A 22,842-nucleotide genomic window follows, 5' to 3' on the forward strand; every position below is an offset into this window, starting at 1 on the left:
CATCCCAGAATACTCAAGGAAGTGACCCTAGAAATAGTGGATGCATTGGCGATCATTTTCCAACAGTTTATCGACTCTGGATCAGTTCCTATGGATTGGAGGGTAGCTAATGTAACACCACTTTTTTAAAAAGGAGGGAGAGAGAAAACGGGGAATTAGCCTGACATCAGTAGTGGGGAAAATGTTGGAATCAATTATTAAAGATGAAAAAGCAGCGCATTTGGAAAGCAGTGATAGGATCGGTCCAAGTCAGCATGGATTTATGAAAGGAAAATCATGCTTGACAAATCTTCTAGAATTTGTTGAGAATGTAACTAGTAGAGTAGACAAGGGAGAACCAGTGGATGTGGTATATTTGGACTTTCAAAAGGGTTTTGACAAGGTGTGCAAAATTAAAGCACATGGTATTGGGGGTAATGTATTGACATAGATAGAGAACTGGTTGGCAGACAGGAAACAGAGAGTCGGGATAAACGGGTCCTTTTCAGAATGGCAGGCAGTTATTAGCGGGGTGCCGCAGGGCTCAGTGCTGGGACCCCAGCTATTTACAATATACATCAATGATTTAGATAAAGGAATTGAGTGTAATATCGCCAAGTTTGCAGATGACACTAAGCTGGGTAGCGGTGTGAGGTGTGAGGAGGATGCCAAGAGGCTGCAGAATGACTTGAACAGGTTGGGTGAGTGGGCAAGTGCATGGCAGATGCAGTATAATGTGGATAAATGTGAGGTTATCCATTTTGGAGGCAAAAACACGAAGGCAGAATATTATCTGAATGGCAGCAGATTAGGAAAAGGGGAGGTGCAACGAGACCTGGGTCTCATGGTACATCAGTCATTGAAAGTTGGCATGCAGGTACAGCAGGCGGTAAAGAAGGCAAATGGTATGTTGGCCTTCATAGCTAAGGGATTTGAGTACAGGAGCAGGGAGGTCTTACTGCAGTTGTACAGAGCCTTGGCTGGAATACTGTGTTCAGTTTTGTTCTCCTAATCTGAGAAAGGACGTTCTTGCTATTGAGGGAGTGCAGCGAAGGTTCACCAGACTGATTCCCGGGATGGCAGGACTGACCTATGAGGAGAGACTGGATCGACTGGGCCTGTATTCACTGGAGTTTAGAAGAATGAGAGGGGATCTCGTAGAAACATATAAAATTCTGATGGGACTGGACAGGTTAGATGCAGGAAGAATGTTCCTGATGTTGGGGAAGTCCAGAACCAGGGGTCACAGTCTAAGGATAATGGGTAAGCCATTTAGAACCGAGATGAGGAAAAACTTCTTCATTCAGAGAGTTGTTAACCTTTGGAATTCTCTGCCGCATAGAGTTGTTGATGCCATTTCATTAGATATATTCAAGAGGGAGTTAGATATGGCCCTTTTGGCTAAAGGGATCAAGGGGTATGGAAAGAAAGCAGGAAAGGGGTAGTGAAGTGAATGATCAGCCATGGTCTTGTTGAATGGTGGTTCAGGTTTGAAGGGCCAAATGGCCTACTCCTGCACCTAGTTTCTATGTTTCTATGCTCCTGGACATTGCATTCAGGCTTTCTGGCAGGCTTGCCAACGCACCAACCATTTTGTTGTGCATACCCATCAGCGTTCTTCTGTAGGCTGCCCCATCAAGCTCTTCATCTGAGTCCTGTGCAGGTGAACTTGTGTGTGACGTCACCCTCCAGGGAGGTGGCACCTGACCTACCCTTTCCTCCTGTCCTGGCTGCAGGCCACTCATTCCTGGTGTCTCACCACATGCAGACCCCACATCTAATCTATTCTCTAAAGTACACGGAGTGTCAGTATCTGAGCTGGTGGCTGAGAGTGTGAAATCGAGTGATGGTGTTTCAACCACTGGCTGGACAGGCTGGCTTTCTTGGATGTCTGAAATGAGAAAGGCGCAGGGATAGGGTTCTGATGAGGGGAGGGGGCAAAGCAAGGGGTGCATGCTTGCACCTTGTGCAAATTATAAATCAGAAGGGATTGTGGGATGAGGGAGAAGTGGGATGTGAGAAGTAGGATAGTGTTATATATGTGGACTTGTATTTACTCTGTATAGCCACCAGAGGGCTCATCTTCTGGAGTCCCAAGGGATCCCATAATCCCTTGGGAGCACAGGTATTTAAGGAGGCTTCACAGGTTGGAGAGGCACACTGGAGACCTGCAATAAAAGACTAAGATCACACTTTACTTTGAGCTCACAGTGTTCAGTCTGACTCTTTCTCCATACACAATAACTGGTGACGAGATACAGATAGCAAACCAAAAGATGCAGAGAACAGTGGGCATCCTGGAGAAATTTTCAGCGGGAGATGATTAGGAAATTTTTATGGAGCGACTCGATGAATACTTCATGGCCAATGAGCTAGATGGGGAAAAGAGCGCTGCCAAACAAAGAATGACCCTCCTCACCATCTGTGGGGCACCAACGTATGGCCTCATGAAGAATCTGCTCACTCCAGTGAAACCCACGGAGAAATCGTATGACGATTTGTGCACACTGGTCCGAGAGCATTTGAACCTGAAGGAAAGCGTTTAGATAGCGAGGTACCAGTTCTACACCTACGAAAGGTCTGAAGGCCAGGAAGTGGAGAGTTATGTTGCTGAGCTAAGACGCCTTGCAGGACATTGCGAATTTGAAGGACATTTGGAGCACATGCTCAGAGACTTTTTCATACTTGACATTGGCCATGAAACTATACTTCGCAAACTTTTGCTTGCAGAGCCCCCAACCTTGAGTAAGACCATAGCGATAGCCCAGGCGTTCATTGCCACCAGTGATAATACGAAGCAAATCTCTCAGCATACAAGTGCTGCTACAAGTACTGTGAACAAAGTGATGTTGTTTTTGAATTGTAACTTACAGGGCAGGTCACACATACCTGCAGCTGCACATCCGCAGATGACTCAGAGTCCACCATCAAGGGTGATGAATGCAACGCCATTAACACCTTGTTGGCGCAGTGGGGGTGATCATCGTTTCCATTCATGCCGATTCAAAGAGTACATTTGCAAGGGCTGTGGAACAATGGGATACCTCCAACGAGCATGCAGGCAAGCTGCTAAGCCTGTTAAACCTGCAAACCACCATGTTTCAGAGGAGGACAGATCCACGGAAAATCACGATGAACCAGAGCCTCAAATAGAGGAAGCAGAGGTACATGGGGTGCACACATTCACCACGAATTGTCCCCCAATAATGCTGAATGTTGAACTAAATGGACTCCCGGTGTCAATGGAGCTGGACACAGGCGCGAGTCAGTCCATCATGGGCAAAAAGACTTTCGAAAGGTTGTGGTGCAACAAGGCCTCAAGGCCATTCTCAACTCCAGTTCGCACGAAACTAAGAACTTACACGAAAGAACTGATTCCTGTAATCAGCAGTGCTACCGTAAAGGTCTCCTATAATGGAGCGGTGCACAAGCTACCTCTGGGTGGTCCCGGGTGATGGTCCCACGCTGCTCGGCAACAGCTGGCTGGGAAAGATACGCTGGAACTGGGACAACGTCTGAGCGCTATCGCCCGCTGATGATACCTCGTGTGCCCAGGTCTTAAACAAATTTCCTTCGCTGTTTGAACCAGGCATCGGGAAATTCCAAGGAGCAAAAGTGCAGATCCACTTAATTCCGGGGACGCGACCCATCCATCACAAGGCGAGAGCAGTACCGTACATGATGAGAGAAAGGGTAGAGATCGAGCTGTACCGGCTGCAAAGAGAAGGCATCATTTCACCGATCGAGTTCAACGAGTGGGCGAGTCCTATTATCCCAGTCCTCAAGGGAGACGGCACCGATTACAAAGTAACTATCAACCGTTTCTCCCTGCAGGACCAATACCCACGACCAAGGGCCGACGGCCTCTTTGCAATGCTGGTGGGAGGAAAGATGTTCACGAAGGTGGATCTGACTTCAGCCTACATGATGCAGGAACTGGAGGAATCATCGAAGGCTCTCACCTGCATCAACGCGCACAAGGGTCTTTTTGTTTATAACAGAAGCCCGTTTGGAATCCGATCAGCGACGGTGATATTCCAGAGAAACATGAAAAGTTTACTGAAGTCGGTCCTGCACACTGTGGTCTTCCAGGATGACATCTTGGTCACAGGTCGGAACACAGTTGAGCACCTGCAGAACCTGGAGGAGGTTCTTAGTCGACTCAATTGCATGGGGCTCAGGTTAAAACGCTCGATATGCGTTTTCCTGGCGCCTGAAGTGGAGTTCTTGGGAAGAAGGATTGCGGCGGATGGCATCAGGCCCACCAACGCAAAGACGGAGGCAATCAAGAACGCACCGAGGCCACAGAACGTGACGGAACTGCGGTCGTTTCTGGGACTCTTGAACTACTTTGATAACTTCTTACCGGGTCTCAGCACATTGCTAGAACCACTACATATCTTACTACGAAAAAGGGGCGAATGGGTTTGGGGCAAAAGCCAAGAAAATGCCTTTGTAAAAGCGAGAAAATTGTTATGCTCAAACAAATTGCTTGTGTTGTATGATCCATGCCAGCATTTGGGACTAGCATGTGATGCATCATCATATGGCGTCGGGTGTGTATTGCAACAAGCTAATGATTTTGGGAAACTGCAACCGGTTGCATATGCATCCAGGAGTCTGTCTAAGGCTGAGTGAGCCAAAGCATGATTGAAAAAGAAGCGTTAGTGTGTGCCTATGGGGTAAAGAAAATGCATCAATACCTGTTTGGGCTAAACTTTGAATTGGAAACTGACCATCAGCCACTCATATCCCTGTTTTCCGAGAGTAAAGGGATAAATACCAATGCATCAGCCCGCATCCAGAGATGGGTGCTCACGTTGTCCAACTACAACTACGCCATCCGCCACAGGCCAGGCACAGAAAATTGCGCCGATGCTCTCAGTAGGAGGGGGTGGAAATGGCGCAGCCCACAGATCTAGCCATGATTATGGAAGCATTTGAGAGTGAGCAATCACCCGTCACTGCCAGGCGGCTCAAAACCTGGACAAGCCAGGACCCCTTATTATCTCTCGTCAAAAGCTGTGTGCTTCACAGTGGCTGGTCCAGTGTCCCAGTGGAAATGCAGGAAGAGATAAAGCCGTTCCAGCGACACAAAGATGAAATGTCTATACAGGCAGACTGCCTTCTGTGGGGCAATTGAGTAGTGGTCCCCAAGAAGGGCAGAGACACCTTCATCAATGACCTCCACAGTACCCACCCAGGCATTGTAATTATGAAAGTGATAGCCAGATCCCACATGTGATGGCCCGGTATCGATGCGGACTTAGAGTCCTCTGTTCACAGATGTAATACATGGTCGCAGTAAAGCAATGCATCCAGGGAGGTGCCGCTAAGTTTATGGTCTTGGCCCTCCAAACCATGGTCTAAGGTACTCGTCGACTACACAGGCCCGTTCTTGGGTAAAATGTTCCTTGTGGTTGTAGACGCGTATTCCAAGTGGATTGAATGTGAGACAATGTTGGCTAGCACGTTCGCTGCCACTACTAAAAGCCTGCGGGCCATGTTTGCCACTCACGGCTTACCCGATGTCCTGGTGAGCGACAACGGGCCATGTTTTACCAATGCTGAGTTCAAAGAATTCATGACCCTTAACGGGATCAAACATGTCACATCTGCCGCGTTTAAATCAGCATCCAATGGTCAGGCAAAGAAAGCAGTGTAAACCATCAAGCAAGGCTTGAAGAGGGTAACTGAAGGCTCACTGCAGACTCACCTATCCCGAGTCCTGCTTAGCTACCGCACGAGATCACACTCACTCACTGGGATCCCACCTGCTGAACCGTTCATGAAAAGAGCACTTAAGAGAAGGCTCTCATTAGTTCACCATGATCTACATGAACAGGTAGAGAGCAGGCGGCTACAACAAAGTGCATATCATGATCGCGCAAATGTGTCATGCGAGATTGAAATCAATGATCCTGTATTTGTCGTAAACTATGAACAAGGTTCCAAGTGGCTTCCCGGCACTGTCGTGGCCAAAGAGGGAAGCAGGGTGTTTCTGGTCAAACTTTCAAATGGACTAATTCACCGGAAACACTTGGACCAAATCAATCAAACTCAGATTCACGGACTACCCTGAGCAACCCACCTTGGACCCGACCTTTTTTGATCCCCCAACATACACACCAGTGGCAACCAGCATCACGGTTGACCACGAAGCAGAACCCATCATCCACAGCAGCCCTGCAGGGCCCAATACACCAGGCAGCCCAGAAAGGCCAGCTGAACAGCAGCCCAGCGAGGGCCCAACAAATGATTCAACACCAGCTTTCACATCGAGACGATCAACCAGGGCAAGAAGAGGCCCAGATCGACTCACATTGTAAATAGTTACACTATTGACTTTGGGGGGGGGGGAGCGGGGGAGTGTTGTAATACATGTGGACTTGTATTTACTCTGTACAGCCACCAGAGGGCTCATCCCCTGGAATCCCAAGGGACTCAATGAAAGACTAAGGTCACACTTTACTTTGAGCTCACAGTGTTCAGTCTGTCTCTTTTTCCGTATGCAATAGATAGCGTATAAGGATATGTAGTATTTTTTTTAGCACCACCGCTGATGACGGACGCAGCCAAGCCCCTGCCAAGTATGGCCAGCACATTGTCCTCCAACGAGGTGAGGTAATGCAGCCGAGTGTGTTCCTTGCCGGTTAAGGTCTGCTGATTGCTGGTTGTGCGCCACTTTTTCCTGGAAGGGACCGGGAAGTGTGTCAGTGAGTGTGGGGCAATGTGATTGGGAGATGTGGTTGTCATGGTTGATTAGCTGACAGTGTGTTCAAGCTGTAAGATATGGGTGTGAGGATTGCAGCAGTGGTAAGAGGCTGTGCCCCCTAGTTCTAGTCTCCCCGACCAGTGGAAACAACCTCTCTGCCTCTATCTTGTCTATCCCTTTCATTATTTTAAATGCGTCGATAAGATCACCCCTCATCCTTCTGAACTCCAATGAGTAAAGACCCAGTCTACTCAATCTATCATCATAAGGTAACCCCCTCATCTCCGGAATCAGCCTAGTGAATCGTCTCTGTACCCCCTCCAAAGCTAGTATATCCTTCCTTAAGTAAGGTGATCAAAACTGCACGCAGTACTCCAGGTACGGCCTCACCAATACAAGGCCTCCAGTGCTGCATTCGAGAGCCTTGGAGCATGTTGAGCCATTACTCAGTCTTCTGGTTAATGACACTTGTTGCTGGTCATGTTCTTCCATTGTCCATCTATGGACAACAATAACATCAAGCAGATTGAGGGCTCCATCTATGCCTGCTAGCATAGTAGTGACAATCTTCTGAAATGCACTTGGTGCAGAAGGTCGCCTGTAGGACATGCGTCGATACTGAAACAGACCATCTTGCGTCGTGAATGCCGTGAGCGGTTTGCTGTCCTCCACAAGGGGTATTTGTAGGTAACTGCGGCGCATGTCAAGTTTCGAAAAAGCTGTTGAGTCGTGGAATTCTGAAGAAAGTTCATCGATGGAAGGAAGAGGGTACTTGTCGGGGACCCCAGCTATTTACAATATATAATATACATTAATGATTTAGATGAAGGAATTGAGTGTAATATCTCCAAGTTTGCAAATGACACTAAACTGGGTGGCGGTGTGAGCTGTGAGGAGGATGCTAAGAGGCTGCAGGGTGGCTTGGACAGGTTAGGTGAGTGGGCAAATGCATGGCAGATGCAGTATAATGTGGATAAATGTGAGGTTATCTATTTTGGGGGCAAAAACACGACGGCAGAATATTATCTGAATGGCGGCAGATTAGGAAAAGGGGAGGTGCAACGAGACCTGGGTGTCATGGTACATCAGTCATTGAAAGTTGGCATGCAGGTATAGCAGGCGGTGAAGGAGGCAAATGGTTTGTTGGCCTTCATCGCTAAGGGTTTTGAGTATAGGAGCAGGGAGGTCTTATTGCAGTTGTACAGGGCCTTGGTGAGTTCTTCCTAGAATATTGTGTTCAGTTTTGGTCTCCTAGTCTGAGGAAGGATGTTCTTGCTATTGAGGGAGTGCAGCGAAGGTTCATCAGACTGATTCCCGGGATGGCTGGACTGACATATGAGAGACTGGGTCGACTGAGCCTTTATTCACTGGAGTTTAGAAGGATGAGAGGGGATCTCATAGAAACATATAAAATTCTGACGGGACTGGACAGGTTAGATGCAGGAAGAATGTTCCTGATTTTGGGCCTGTCAAGAACCAGGGGACACAGGCTAAGGATAAGAGGCAAGCCATTTAGGACTGACATGAGGAGAAACTTCTTCACTCAGAGAGTTGTTAACCTGTGGAATTCTCTACTGCAGAGAGTTGTAGATGCCAGTTCATTGGATATATTCAAGAGGGAGTTAGATATGGCCCTTACGGCTAAAGGGATCAAGTGGTATGGAGAGAAAGCAGGAAAGCGGTACTGAGGTGAATGATCAGCCATGATCTTATTGAATGGTGGTGCTGGCTCGAAGGACCGAATGGCCTACTCCTGCACCTATTTTCTATGTTTCTATGATGGCCTTGTTGACTTCTTTCCGGTCGATACATAGGCGTATCTCCATATTTTTATGCCAAACAATGATTAAGTTTGAGATCCAGGATGAGGAGTCGATGCTCTCAATGATTCCCTGAGATTCGAATCGCATTAATTCTACGGATACTTGGTTGGGAACCACGAATGGGAGATAGCGAAGTCGCTGCGTAACCAGTTTAATGGAAGGGTCAATGCGGGGACAATGGTAGAATTTTGTTGTCAATCCACACCCTGTGAAGATTGAGGGATACTGCGTGTCAAAGTCCACAGGTGTGCCCATTGGGTCGTAAACTTTGAACCCATGCTTGTTAAAAAGGTCAACATCCATGAGGCTTCATTCCTTCGTGACATGAACGGAAAAGTTCTCCAGAGTTATGTCCTTGTAGTATATCGGGCAAGATATGACCCCAAGTACCTCAATTTTGGGGTCGGAGTATGCAAATAGAGTGGAAGTTGCGGGCTTCAGTTGACAGTGTGTGAAGTCAGTTTTGTACACAGCCTCGCTCAATGTGGAGACTTTGGCTCCAAGGTCAATGAGGAGGCAGATGAGTGGCCATCAATGGTTACATCACAGTCCTTGAATTTGCCCGAACTGATGTGCGAAATATCACTAACCGTGTAAACCATACTGGGTTCATCACTATTAGGGTTGTCCACATGTCGAATACGTTGCGATAGAAACATAGAAATATAGAAAATAGGTGCAGGAGTAGGCCATTTGGCCCTTCGAGCCTGCACCGCCATTCAATAAGTACATGGCTGATCATTCCTTCAGTACCCCTTTCCGGCTTTCTTTCCATACCCCTTGATCCCCTTAACCTTAAGGGCCATATCTAGCTCCCTCTTGAATATATCCAGTGAACTGGCATCAACAACTCTATGCGGCAGGGAATTCCACAGGCTAACAACTCTCTGAGTGAAGAAGTTTCTCCTCATCTCAGTCTTAAATGGCCTACCCGTTATCCTAAGACTATGTCCCATGGTTCTGGACTTCCCCAACATCGGGAACATTCTTCCTGCATCTATCCTGTCCAGTCCCATCAGAATCTTATACGTTTCTATGAGATCCCCTCTCATCCTTCTAAACTCCAGTGAATAAAGGCCCAGTTGATCCAGTCTCTCCTCATATGACAGCCCAGCCATCCCGGGAATCAGTCTGGTGAACCTTCGCTGCACTCCCTCAATAGCAAGAACGTCCTTCCTCAGACTAGGAGACCAAAACTGAACACAATATTCCAGGTGAGGCCTCACTAAGGCCCTGTACAGCTGCATTAAGACCTCCCTGCTTCTATATTCAAATCCCCTAGCTATGAAGGCCAACATGCCATTTGCCTTCTTCACCACCTGCTTTAACTGCGTGCCCATTTTCAGTGACTGATGAACCATGACACCCAGGTCTCGTTGCACCTCCCCTTTTCCTAGTCTGCCGCCATTCAGATAATATTCTGCCGTCGTGTTTTTGCCCCCAAAATGGATAACCTCACATTTATCCACATTATACTGCATCTGCCATGTATTTGCCCACTCACCTAATCTGTCCAAATCACCTTGCAGCCTCTTAGCGTCCTCCTCACAGCTCACACCACCACCCAGTTTAGTGTCATCTGCAAACTTGGAGATATTACACTCTATTCCTTCATCTAAATCGTTAATGTACATTGTAAAAAGCTGGGGTCCCAGCACTGAGCCCTGTGGCACTCCACTAGTCACTGCCTGCCATTCTGAAAAGGACCCGTTTCTCCCGACTCTCTGCTTCCTGTCTGCCAACCAGTTCCCTATCCATGACAGTATATTACCTCCAATACCATGTGCTTTAATTTTGCACACCAGTCTCTTGTGCGGGACCTTGTCAAAAGCCTTTTGAAAGTCCAAATACACCACATCCACTGGTTCTCCCTTGTCCATTCTGCTAGTTACATCCTCAAAAACTTCCAGAGGATTTGTCAAGCATGATTTTCCTTTCATAAATCTATGCTGACTTGGTCCGATCCTGTCACCGCTTTACAAATGCACTGCTATTTCGTCCTTCATGATCGATTCCAACATTTTCCCCACTATTGATGTCAAGCTAACTGGTCTATAATTCTGTTTTCTCTCTCCCTCCTTTTTTAAAAAGTGGTGTTACATTAGCTACCCTCCAGTCCATGGGAACTGATCCAGAGTCGATAGATTGTTGGAAAATGATCACCAATGCATCCACTATTTCTAGGGTCACTTCCTTGAGTACTCTGGGATGTAGACTATCAGGCCCCGGGGATTTATCAAACTTTAATCCCATCAATTTCCCTAACACAATTTCCCGCCTAATAAGGATATCCTTCAGTTCCTCCTTCTCACTAGACCCACTGTCCCCTAGTACCTTCGGAAGATTATTTGTATCTTCCTTCGTAAAGACAGAACCAAAGTATTGGTTCAATTGGTCTGCCATTTCTTTGTTCCCCATTATAAATTCACCTGAATCCGACTGCAAGGGACCTAGTTTGTTTTTACTAATATTTTTCTCTTCACATATTTATAGAAGCTTTTGCAGTCAGTTTTTATATTCCCTGCAAGCTTCCTCTCATACTCTATTTTCCACCTCCTAATTAAACCCTTAGTCCTCCTCTGTTGAATTCTAAATTTCTCCCAGTCCTCAGGTTTGTTGCTTTTTCTAGCCAATTTATATGCCTCTTCCTTGGCTTTAACACTAACCTTAATTTCCTTTGTTAGCCATGTTTTAAAACCTTCCCAGTTTTATTTTTACTCCAGACAGGGATGAACAATTGCTGAAGTTCATCCATGTGATCTTTAAATGTTTGCTACTGCTTAACCACCGTCAACCCTTTGAGTATCCTTTGCCAGTCTATTCTAGCCAAATCACGCCTCATACCGTCGAAGTTACCTTTCCTTAAGTTCAGGACCCTAGTTTCCAAATTAACTTTGTCACTCTCCATCTTAATAAGGAATCCTACCATATTATGGTCACTTTTCCCCAAGGGGCCTCGCACAACAACATTGCTAATTAGTCCCTTCTCATTACACATCACCCAGTCTAGGATGGCCAGCTCCCTGGTTGGTTCCTCGACATATTGGTCTAGAAAACCATCACTAATACACTCCAGGAAATCCTCCTCCACCGCATTGCTACCAGTTAGGTTAGCCCAATCAATAAGTAGATTAAAGTCGCCCATGATTACTGCTGTACCTTTATTGCACACATCCCTTATTTTATGTTTGATGCTGTCCCCAACCTCACTACTACTATTTGGTGGTCTGTACACAACTCCCACTAGCGTTTTCTGCCCTTTGGAATTCTGCAGCTCCACCCGTACCGATTCCACATCATCCAGGCTAATGTCCTTCCTTACAATTGCATTGATTTCTTCTTTAACCAGCAACGCCACCCTGCCTCCTTTTTCTTTCTGTCTATCCTTCCTAAATGCTGAATATCCTTGGATGTTGAGTTCCCAGCCTTGGTCACCCTGGAGCCATGTCTCCGTGATGCCAATTACATCGTATCCATTAACTGCTATCTGCGCAGTTAATTCATCCACCTTATTCCGAATACTCCTCGCATTGAGGCACAGAGCCTTCAGACTTGCTTTTTTAACACACTTTGCCCCTTTAGAATTTTGCTGTAATGTGGCCATTTTTGTTTTTTGCCTTGGGTTTCTCTGCCCTCCACTTTTACTATTCTCCTTTCTATATTTTGCTTCTGACTCTGTTTTGTTTCCCTCTGACTCCCTGCATAGATTCCCATCCCCCTGCTACACTAGCAAAATGAGCTACACTAGCAAAATGGTTCATGTTACCATATGCAGAGCATTTCTTCACACGTGCAGGGTAGTTAGGACTCTTTGCTGAGTGTGATTTATCCCCACAGTTGAAGCAGTGGAAGTTAGGCCTGCAATCCGTAGTGGATGGCTTATTACTCGCCCTGGGTCCGTGCTGTGATTTCCACTTTAGCTGAAGTCTGCTGCACAGGGGGAGCAGGGGATCTGATCGCTTTTGAATTGGAAAGCGCTGATTTGATTTGGATGGCCAAATTAGTTGCTTTGTCCAATGTCAATTTGTCATCCTCCATTAGCAAGCGTTCCCGAATGTGGTGGATCGTTGTTTTCTCAATAATTTGATTCCTGATCATTTCCTCTGTGAGTGCTCCAAAGTTACACGTAGCGGCCAGTTCAGTTAATGAAATGATATACTGTTTGATTGGTTCACCGGTCCCTAGCCCCCTTTGAAGAAAATTGTTTCTCTCCATCATTTTCTTTGGTCCAAGATATTTCTCCAGGCCACTTACCGCTTTGTCGTAGGACTCTGTGTTTTTGATTTGGGCAAAGATGTGTTGGCCTTCGGTGCCAAGTCAGTGGATAAATATTTCAAGACAGTTAGCTGGCGTTACGTTGTCACTGTCTAACCCATTCGCCGTGATGTACGTAGAAAAGCTTTTTATCCATCTCAGCCATGGAATTTGAGGATCCCCAGGTGTGGACAGGAAAGGCGGAGGGTAGGGAGTTTAATTTGATTCATCCTTGTCACCAAATTATGTTGTGTACATAAATAAACAGACTAACTGAAACAGGAGTAATATAACTTACTGTGTCCTTTATAGCAACTCCCCAAAATAGTGTCCCAAAACTAGCATGAACCAGCATGTTTACAACAGTCTGTGAATAGCTCCTGCTGGGTCCTAATTCCTGCCTTGTGTCCTGCACCAAACAGAGTATGAACACAAGAACAGTTGCCTCCACAAGCAGTTCCAACACCTGTTGCAGACAAAAGATACCTTCTCTTTAAGCAGTGCAGACTGCCTTTACATAGTGCAGGCTAGATGTAATTGGAGACAGCCTCGCACGAACCTGGGCCCTCTGCTGAGCATTCAGACAGTCAACAGTACATTCAGCACTGGGCTGAATGTTGCAATCATTTAAAGTAGCAGGCAGTACGGATTCTACCTGCTGCGTGCAGTCCAGCAAACAGGCACGAGTCGCTGTTGCATTGTGAACGCTGCGCTCATTTTCGGGGAATACTGAATTTCTAAGCCTAAGTAGCCCTGTAACATTTCAGCAGCATCATGACTAAAACAAACAGAGCTAACACTCTGCCTTCCCTTTAAATATCAGGCATTAATGAGTTTACAGATAGGGATTACACTTTGGTTTAAACCAGTGTCCAAACGCCAAATCGGTCATTGGGAAAACAATAACATGGGGTAAAATGCCTGTTTATTCCAGTGCTAGATGCAGAGCAGTGTGAAAATTCCTGCGACTCTTTAAAAATGCCTCTGTTCGAGCAAGTATCTGACATTAATGGCTGCTTAAAAGCAGCTAGGTGAATATTACTCAGTGCCATTCATCGTTTCATTAGTTGCTCTATTTCCAGGATGAGCTGAGGCAGTAAAATAATACCCTCAGCTGTTTCAAGTAGAGGCTTTGCAGTACACTTAGGAGGTAGTAAGAAGGCCTACTGCTATCAGTTCAAAGGTTATCTGGTGTGTATGAAGCATTGCAATGGGACAAAAATGGAATGGTATTATTATTCACTATTGAATTAGGATGAAGGATGGTCAGAGTGCTCCAGGATGAAAGTTGTTGCAGTGTTCACTACTGGCTTAGAATGATCGATTATTAATGTTTGCTGCTGGCTTAGAATGATCGATTAATAGTATTCACGACTGGCTTAGAATAATCGATTACGAATGTTCACTGCTGGCTTAGAATGATCAATTATTACAGTGTTCACTACTGGCTTAGTCACTGGTGGGCGTAGTCTATAGGCCCCCTAACAGTAGCAACTCTGTTGGTCGGAACATAAAACAGGAAATAGTGGGGGCTTGTAAAAAGGGAACAGCAATAATTATGGGTGATTTTAACCTCCATATTGATTGGACAAATCAAATTGGTCAGGATAGCCTTGAGAAGGAGTTCATAGAGTGCATAAGGGGTGGGTTCCTTGAGCAATATGTAACGGAACCAACCAGGGGCCAGGCTATGTTAGATCTGAGACAGGATTAATAAACAATCTCCTAGTAAAATATCCCCTCGGAATGAGTGATCATAGCATAATTGAATTTCAAATTCAGATGGAGGTGAGAAAGTTGGATCTCTAACCAGTGTACTAAACTTAAATAAAGGAGTCTATGAAGGTATGAGGGCAGAGTTGGGTAAAGTGGACTGGAAAATAGATTAAAGTGTAGGATAGTTGATGAACAGTGGTGTGCATTTAAGGAGATATTTCACAACTCTCAAGAAAAATATATTCCAGTGAGGAGGAAAGGGCGTAAGAGAAAAAAAAAGCCACCTGTGGCTAACTAAAGAAATAAAGGACAGTATCCAATTAAAAACAAAGGTATACAAAGTGGCCAAAACGAGTCGGAGGACTGAAGACTAGGAAGCTTTTAAAAGCCAGCAAAGAATGACTAAAAAAATGATTAAGAAAGGGAAGATAGACTATGAAAGTAAACTAGCACAAAATATAAGAACAGATAGCAAGAGTTTCTATATGTATATAAAAAGGAAGAGTGGCTAAAGTAAATGTTGATCCCTTAGAGGACGAGACCAGGGAATTAGTAATGGGGAACATGGAGATGGCAGAAACTCTGAACAAATATTTTGTATCAGTCTTTACGGTAGGGGACACTAACAATCTTCCAACAGTGGATAGTCTAGGGGCTATAGGGGGGGAGGAACTTTACACAATCACAATCACTAAGGAGGTGGTACTCAGTAAGATAACGGGACTAAAGGCGGATAAATCCCCTGGACCTGATGGCTTGCATTCTAGGGTCTTAAGAGAAGTAACGGCAGGGATTGTGGTTGTAATTTATCAAAATTCCCTAGATTCTGGGGAGGTCCCAGCAGATTGGAAAACTGAAAATGTAACACCCCTATTTAAAAAAGGAGGCAGACAAAAAGCAGGAAACTACAGACCAGTTAGTTTAACATCTGTAGTTGGGAAACTGTTGGAGTCCATTATTAAAGAAGCAGTAGCAGGACATTTGGAAAAGCAAAATTTGGTCAGGCAGAGTCAGCATGGGTTTATGAAGGGTAAGTCATGTTTGACAAATTTGCTGAAATTCTTTGAGGATGTAACGAACAGGGTGGATAAAGGGGAACGAGTGGGTGTGGTGTATTTGGACTTCCAGAAGGCATTTGACAAGGTGCCACATAAAAGGTTACTGCACAAGATAAAAGTTCACGGGGTTGGGGGTAATATATGGATAGAGGATAGGTTAACTTACAGAGAACAGAGAGTCAGGATAAATGGTTCATTTTCTGGCTGGCAACCAGTAACTAGTGGGGTGCCGCAGGGATCAGTGCTGGGACCCCAACTATTTACAATCTATATTAACGACTTGGAAGAAGGGACTGAGTGTAACGTAGCCAAGTTTGCTGATGATACAAAGATGCGAAGAAAAGCAATGTGTGAGGAGGACACAAAAAATCTGCAGAAGGACATAGACAGGCTAAGTGAGTGGGCAAAAATTTGGCAGATAGAGTATAATGTTGAAAAATGTGAGGTCATGCACTTTGGCAGAAAAAAATCAAAGAGCAAGTTATTATTTAAATGGAGAAATGACAAAGTGCCGCAGTACAGCGGGACCTGGGGGTACTTGTGTAAGAAACACAAAAGGATAGTATGCACGTATTGCAAGTGATCAGGAAGGCCAATGGTAGCTTAGCCTTTATTGCAAAGGGGATGGAGTTTAAAAGCAGGGAAGTCTTACTACAGCTATATAAGGTATTGGTGAGGTCACACCTGTAATACTGCGTGATGTTTTGGTTTCCATATTTACAAAAAAGGATATACTTGCTTTGGAGGCAGTTCAGAGAAGGTTCACTAGGTTAATTCCGGGGATGAGGGGTTGACTTATGAGGAAAGGTTGAGTAGCTTGGGCCTCTACTCATTGGAATTCAGAAGAATGAGAGATGATCTTATTGAAACATATAAGATTATGAGGGGGTTGACAAGGTGGATGCAGAGAGGATGTTTCCACTGATGGGGGGAGTCTAGAACTAGGGGGCACGATCTTAGAATAAGGGGCCACCCATTTAAAACAGAGATGAGGAGAAATTTTTTCTCTCAGAGGGTTGTAAATCTGTGAATTCGCTGCCTCGGAGAGCTGTGGAAGCTGCGACATTGAATAAATTTAAGACAGAAATAGACAGTTTCTTAAACGACAAGGGGATAAGGGCTTATAAGGAGCGGGCGGGGAAGTGGAGCTGAGTCAATGATCAGATCAGCCATGATCTTATTGAATGGCAGAGCAGGCTGGAGGGGCCGTATGGTCTACTCCTGTTCTTATTTCTTATGTTCTTATAGAATGATTGATTATTACAGTGTTCACTGTTGGCTTAGAATGATCGATTACTACAATGTTCACTGCTGGCTTAGAATGATCGATTATTTGTGTTCACTGCTGGCTTAGAATTAACGATTATTAGTTTTAGCTGCTGGCTTAGAATGATCGATTATTACAGTGTTCACCGCTGGCTTAGAATGATCGATTATTACAGTGTTCACTGCTGGCTTAGAATGATCGATTATTACAGTGTTCACTGCTGGCTTAGAATGATTCATTATTAGTGTTCACTACTGGATTAGAATGATCGATTTTTACAGTGTTCACTGGTGGATTAGGAAAATAGGAACTGCGAGATGAAAAAAGACCAAGGTCCATCTAGTTCACCTTCTACTTTCCTGGTAGTCGCTTGATATAATGATAATGGAGATGTTGACTAACCATAGCAATCAATATTTATCAATTAGTCTATAACAGACCCAGGCATGAAGTGAAGAAAACCCACCAGTGTAGGAAGTTTTGTGAACCATAGGTCCAAAGTTACCTTTTTCCTCTCAAGCATGCTGTAGTTGGGCTAGAATTGAAATCCAGAGAAATCTTGTTAAACTTATATAGAACCTTGGTTGGACCACACTTTGAGTACTGTGCACAGTTCTGGTCTCCATATTATAAAAAGGATTTAGAGGCACTGGAGAAGGTGCCAAAAATAATTCCTAAGGATGATACCAGAACTGAGATGTTCTGGAATGAGTAAACAGGCTGGGGCTCTTTACTCAAGAAAAGAGAAGGCTGAGGAGTGACCTGAGAGAGGTCTTTAAGATTATGAAAGGGGTTGATAGGGTAGACAAGGAGGAAATATTTGTAGAGGAAACATTTCCACTTGTGGGGGTGCCCAAACTAGAGGACAGGAATACATTTATTTTCGAACACTCTCCAGTTCTGATGAAGGGTCATCGACCCGAAACGTTAACTCTGCTTCCTCTCCACAGATGCTGACTGACCTGCTGAGATTTCCAGCATTTTCTGTCTTTATTCCAGATTCCAGCATCCGCAATAGTTTGCTTTTGTATTATTGGACATAAATGTACGTTCCCTTTAAGCTGCACAGCCACACGGCCATGCAGCCCTCTGCAGCTCCCACACAGCCGGCTCACCGACTTTTAAATAGGAAAAACGCGCTATTTTGAATGGGCTGCGCTGCCCAAAAAAAAATGAAAAGGAACATTGGTCAGTAATAAATCCAGTACGGAATTCATGAGAAATTTCTTTACCCAGAGAGTGGTAAGAATGTGGAACTCGCTCCCACATGGAGTAGTTGATGCAAATAGCTTTGATGCATTTAACGGGAAGCTAGATAAGTATGAAGGAGAAAGTAAGAGAAGGATATGCTGATAGGGTTGGATGAAGAGGGGTTGGAGGAGGTTCGTGTGGAGTATAAACACCATAATGAACAAATTGGACCAAATAGCCTGTTTTGTTGCCGTAGTCTATGTAACTTACCACATCATGTCTCAAATTACTCATACACTGTATCCTAGAATATTGCATTCTGAAAGAAAACTATCTAATTTGCATTTAAATGACTCATTATTATCTGTTTCCATCGTCTCCCTTAGGGAGCCTGTTCCATAATTTGACCACTGAAATAATGTTTCCACAGATTAGGTTTGAATTTAGCCCGCATCAAGCGCAGGCTGTGTCTTTTGGTTCTACTATTCTGGGCAAAATAAAATAGCTTGCCATTATCCAGTCCCTTTAGAAATATAAAAACATATCAGGGTGGAAATTCAGTACTGCCCATTTTGAGACGCTAATGGCAGCGGGGCGGTAAATTTTGTGCCGGCAAATGGTTTGCGTCTGCAGCCGCATAATTCACCAGCTGGGCTCTGAGTGTGGAGTGGAGCGGAGCGCTAAGGGAGGAGTTCCACACCTCTCTTAGGGCACTAAGCCAGCTGTGCAACTGAAAATCCTTTGCTAAAGAGCCGGTCGCTGTGGAAAAAAGAAAATTGACAAAAAAACAATCCCACTACCTTACTGACGCCACATAAATATAATTCGCAAAAATAAAATAATAAAATCAATCACACTTACCTCAGGTAGACATTCCTTATCTCACTGTAGTCGGTACAGCTCCAACCGTTCGCTTTCCCAGGCCGTCCCACTAAGGGGCGCAATGAGGCGCAACAGGACCCCCAGAAAACAAATTTAGAAATGGTGTCCGCAACCAGGGGCGTTTCACACCGGCTCGTCTCTCTTGGGCGGTAATGCTCCGCACCCCGACAATAACCCACACCGAATGTCCCGCGGGGCGCTGGGAGCTGGCCGCCCGCCCGGAAATTATTTCCACCACCATTACCGCCCTTCCGGGGCACAAACAGGGGCGTCAACTTTCCACCACTCTGTTGTGTTCCTAACACAGATGAGACTGCACACAGGGAGGTTAAAGTATCAGTGACCTCAGTCTTTATTAAGACACTCCACAGTGAGGAACAGGCCTTAGGGGCCGGCTTATATACAGTGCTCCGAAGGGAGGCTGGGATCGCTTGGAACTTCAGGGGATGAGTTCCCTGGTGGCAGAACATGGGAGTGCAAGCTTTACAGATACACAACATCACTCCCCCCACCAAAGTCAAAGTGAAAACTATTTACAAGGTAAGGCAGTTGGGAGCCTTTCTTTCCCTGGTGGACCGCCTCGGTACAAATGTCTGTTCTGGTGTGTTGGCTGTGCCCTCGCTGGGCTGGCGTGTTGTTGGCCCTGCAGGGCTGCTGGGTGAGCCTGGCCTTGCTGGGCTGTTGGGCGTGATGGGTTCGATTTCCTGGTCCGGCTTGGTGTCCTTGATCCTTTGGGTGTGTGTTGTGGGCTTGAAAAAGGTGGTGTCTGCTGTGGGTTGTTCAGGGCAGTCTGTGAACCGCAGCCTCGTTTGGTCCAGGTGCTTTCTGCAAATTTGTCCATTGTCTAGTTTGACTACAAACACCCTACTCCCGTCGTTAGCTATCACCGTGCCCGCGATCCACTTGGGACCGTGTCCATAGTTTAACACATACACAGGATCATTCAGATCAATTTCCCGTGACACAATGGCGCGACCATCGTTTACATTTTGTTGCTGCCGCCTGCTCTCTACCTGATCATGCAGGTTGGGGTGAACCAGCGAGAGTCTGGTTTTAAGTGTCCTTTTCATGAGTAGCTCAGCCGGGGGCACCCCTGTGAGCGAGTGGGGTCGCATGCAGTAGTTGAGCAGTAATCGGGACAGGCGGGTTTGGAGTGAGCCTTCTGTGACTCGTTTAAGGATCTGTTTGATTGTTTGTACTGCCCGCTCTACCTGCCCATTGGAGACTGGTTTAAATGGGGCCGAGGTGACATGTTTGATCCCATTGCTGGTCATGAATTCTTTAAATTCGGCACTGGTGAAACATGGCCTGTTGTCACTGAGCAGTATGTCAGGCAGGCCGTGGCTGGCAAACATGGCCCTCAAGCTTTCAATGGTGGCGGTGGCGATGTTTCCCGACATTATTTCACATTCAATCCATTTTGGAAAAGCATCCACCACCACCAGGAACATTTTACCGAGAAACGGGCCCGCATAGTCGACATGGATCCTCGACCACGGTCTGGAGGGCAAGGACCACAAACTTAGTGGTACCTCTCTGGCCGTGTTGCTCAACTGAGCACACACGCGGCATTGCCGTACACAGGACACGAAGTCAGAGTCGATACCGGGCCACCACATAGAAACATAGAAACATGGAAAATAAGTGCAGGAGTAGGCCATTCGGCCCTTCAAGCCTGCACCGCCATTCAATGAGTTCATGGCTGAACATGCAACTTCAGTACCCTATTCCTGCTTTCTCGCCATACCCCTTGATCCCTCTAGTAGTAAGGACTACATCGAACTCCTTTTTGAATATATTTAGTGAATTGGCCTCAACAACTTTCTGTGGTAGAGAATTCCACAGGTTCACCACTCTCTGGGTGAAGAAGTTTCTCCTCATCTCGGTCCTAAATGGCTTACCCCTTATCCTTAGACTGTGACCCCTGGTTCTGGACTTCCCAAACATTGGGAACATTCTTCCTGCATCTAACCTGTCTAAACTTGTCAGAATTTTAAACGTTTCTATGAGATCCTCTCTCATTCTTCTGAACTCAGTGAATACAAGCCCAGTTGATCCAGTCTTTCTTGATATGTCAGTCCCACCATCCCGGGAATCAGTCTGGTGAACCTTCGCTGCACTCCCTCAATAGCAAGAATGTCCTTCCTCAAGTTAGGAGACCAAAACTGTACACAATACTCCAGGTGTGGCCTCACCAAGGCCCTGTACGACTGTAGCAACACCTCCCTGCCCCTGTACTCAAATCCCCTCGCTATGAAGGCCAACATGCCATTTGCTTTCTTAACCGTCTGCTGTACCTGCATGCAAACCTTCAATGACTGATGAACCATGACACCCAGATTTCGTTGCACCTCTCCTTTTCCTAATCTGTCACCATTCAGATAATAGTCTGTCTCTCTGTTTTTACCACCAAAGTGGATAACCTCACATTTATCCACATTATACTTCATCTGTCATGCATTTGCCCACTCACCTAACCTATCCAAGTCACTCTGCAGCCTCATAGCATCCTCCTCGCAGCTCACACTGTCACCCAACTTAGTGTCATCCAAAAATTTGGAGATACTACATTTAATCCCTGTCTAAATCATTAATGTACAATGTAAACAGTTGGGGCCCCAGCACAGAACCTTGCGGTACCCCACTAGTCACTGCCTGCCATTCTGAAAAGTCCCCATTTACTCCTACTCTTTGCTTCCTGTCTGCCAACCAGTTCTCAATCCACGTCAGCATACTACCCCCAACCCCATGTGCTTAAACTTTGCACATTAATCTCTTGTGTGGGACCTTGTCGAAAGCCTTCTGAAAGTCCAAATACACCACATCAACTGGTTCTCCCTTGTCCACTTGACTGGAAACATCCTCAAAAAACTCCAGAAGATTTGTCAAGCATGATTTCCCTTTCACAAATCCATGCTGACTTGGACCTATCATGTCACCTCTTTCCAAATGCACTGCTATGACATCCTTAATAATTGATTCCATCATTTTACCCACTACCGATGTCAGGCTGACCGGTCTATAATTCCCCATTTTCTCCCTCCCTCCTTTTTTAAAAAGTGGGGTTACATTGGCTACCCTCCACTCCATAGGAACTGATCCAGAGTCAATGGAATGTTGGAAAATGACTGTCAATGCATCCACTATTTCCAAGGCCACCTCCTTAAGTACTCTGGGATGCAGACCATCAGGCCCTGGGGATTTAACGGCCTTCAATCCCATCAATTTCCCCAACACAATTTCCCGACTAATAAGGATTTCCCTCAGTTCCTCCTTCTTATTAGACCCTCTGACCCCTTTTATATCTGGAAGGTTGTTTGTGTCCTCCTTAGTGAATACCGAGCAAAAGTACTTGTTCAATTGGTCTGCCATTTCTTTGTCCCCCGTTATGACTTCCCCTGATTCTGACCTACGTTTGTCTTGACTAACCTTTTTCTCTTTACATATCTATAGAAGCTTTTGCAGTCCGTCTTAATGTTCCCTGCAAGCTTCCTCTCGTACTCTATTTTCCCTGCCCTAATCAAACCCTTTGTCCTCCTCTGCTGAGTTCTAAATTTCTCCCAGTCCCCGGGTTCGCTGCTATTTCTGGCCAATTTGTATGCCACTTCCTTGGCTTTAATACTATCCCTAATTTCATTTGATAGCCACAGTTGAGCCACCTTTCCTTTTTTATTTTTACGCCAGACAGGGATGTACAATTGTTGTAGTTCATCCATGCGGTCTCCAAATGTCTGCCATTGCCCATCCACTGTCAACCCCTTAAGTATCATTTGCCAATCTATCCTCGCCAATTCACGCCTCATTCCTTCAAAGTTAGCCTTCTTTAAGTTCTGGACCATGGTCTCTGAATTAACTGTTTCATTCTCCATCCAAATGTAGAATTCCACCATATTATGGTCACTCTTCCCCAAGGGGCCTCGCACAACGAGATTGCTAATTAATCCTCTCTCATTAAAC

The sequence above is a fragment of the Pristiophorus japonicus genome, chromosome 8 (assembly GCF_044704955.1).
Source record: "Pristiophorus japonicus isolate sPriJap1 chromosome 8, sPriJap1.hap1, whole genome shotgun sequence".
NCBI lineage: Eukaryota > Metazoa > Chordata > Chondrichthyes > Pristiophoridae > Pristiophorus > Pristiophorus japonicus.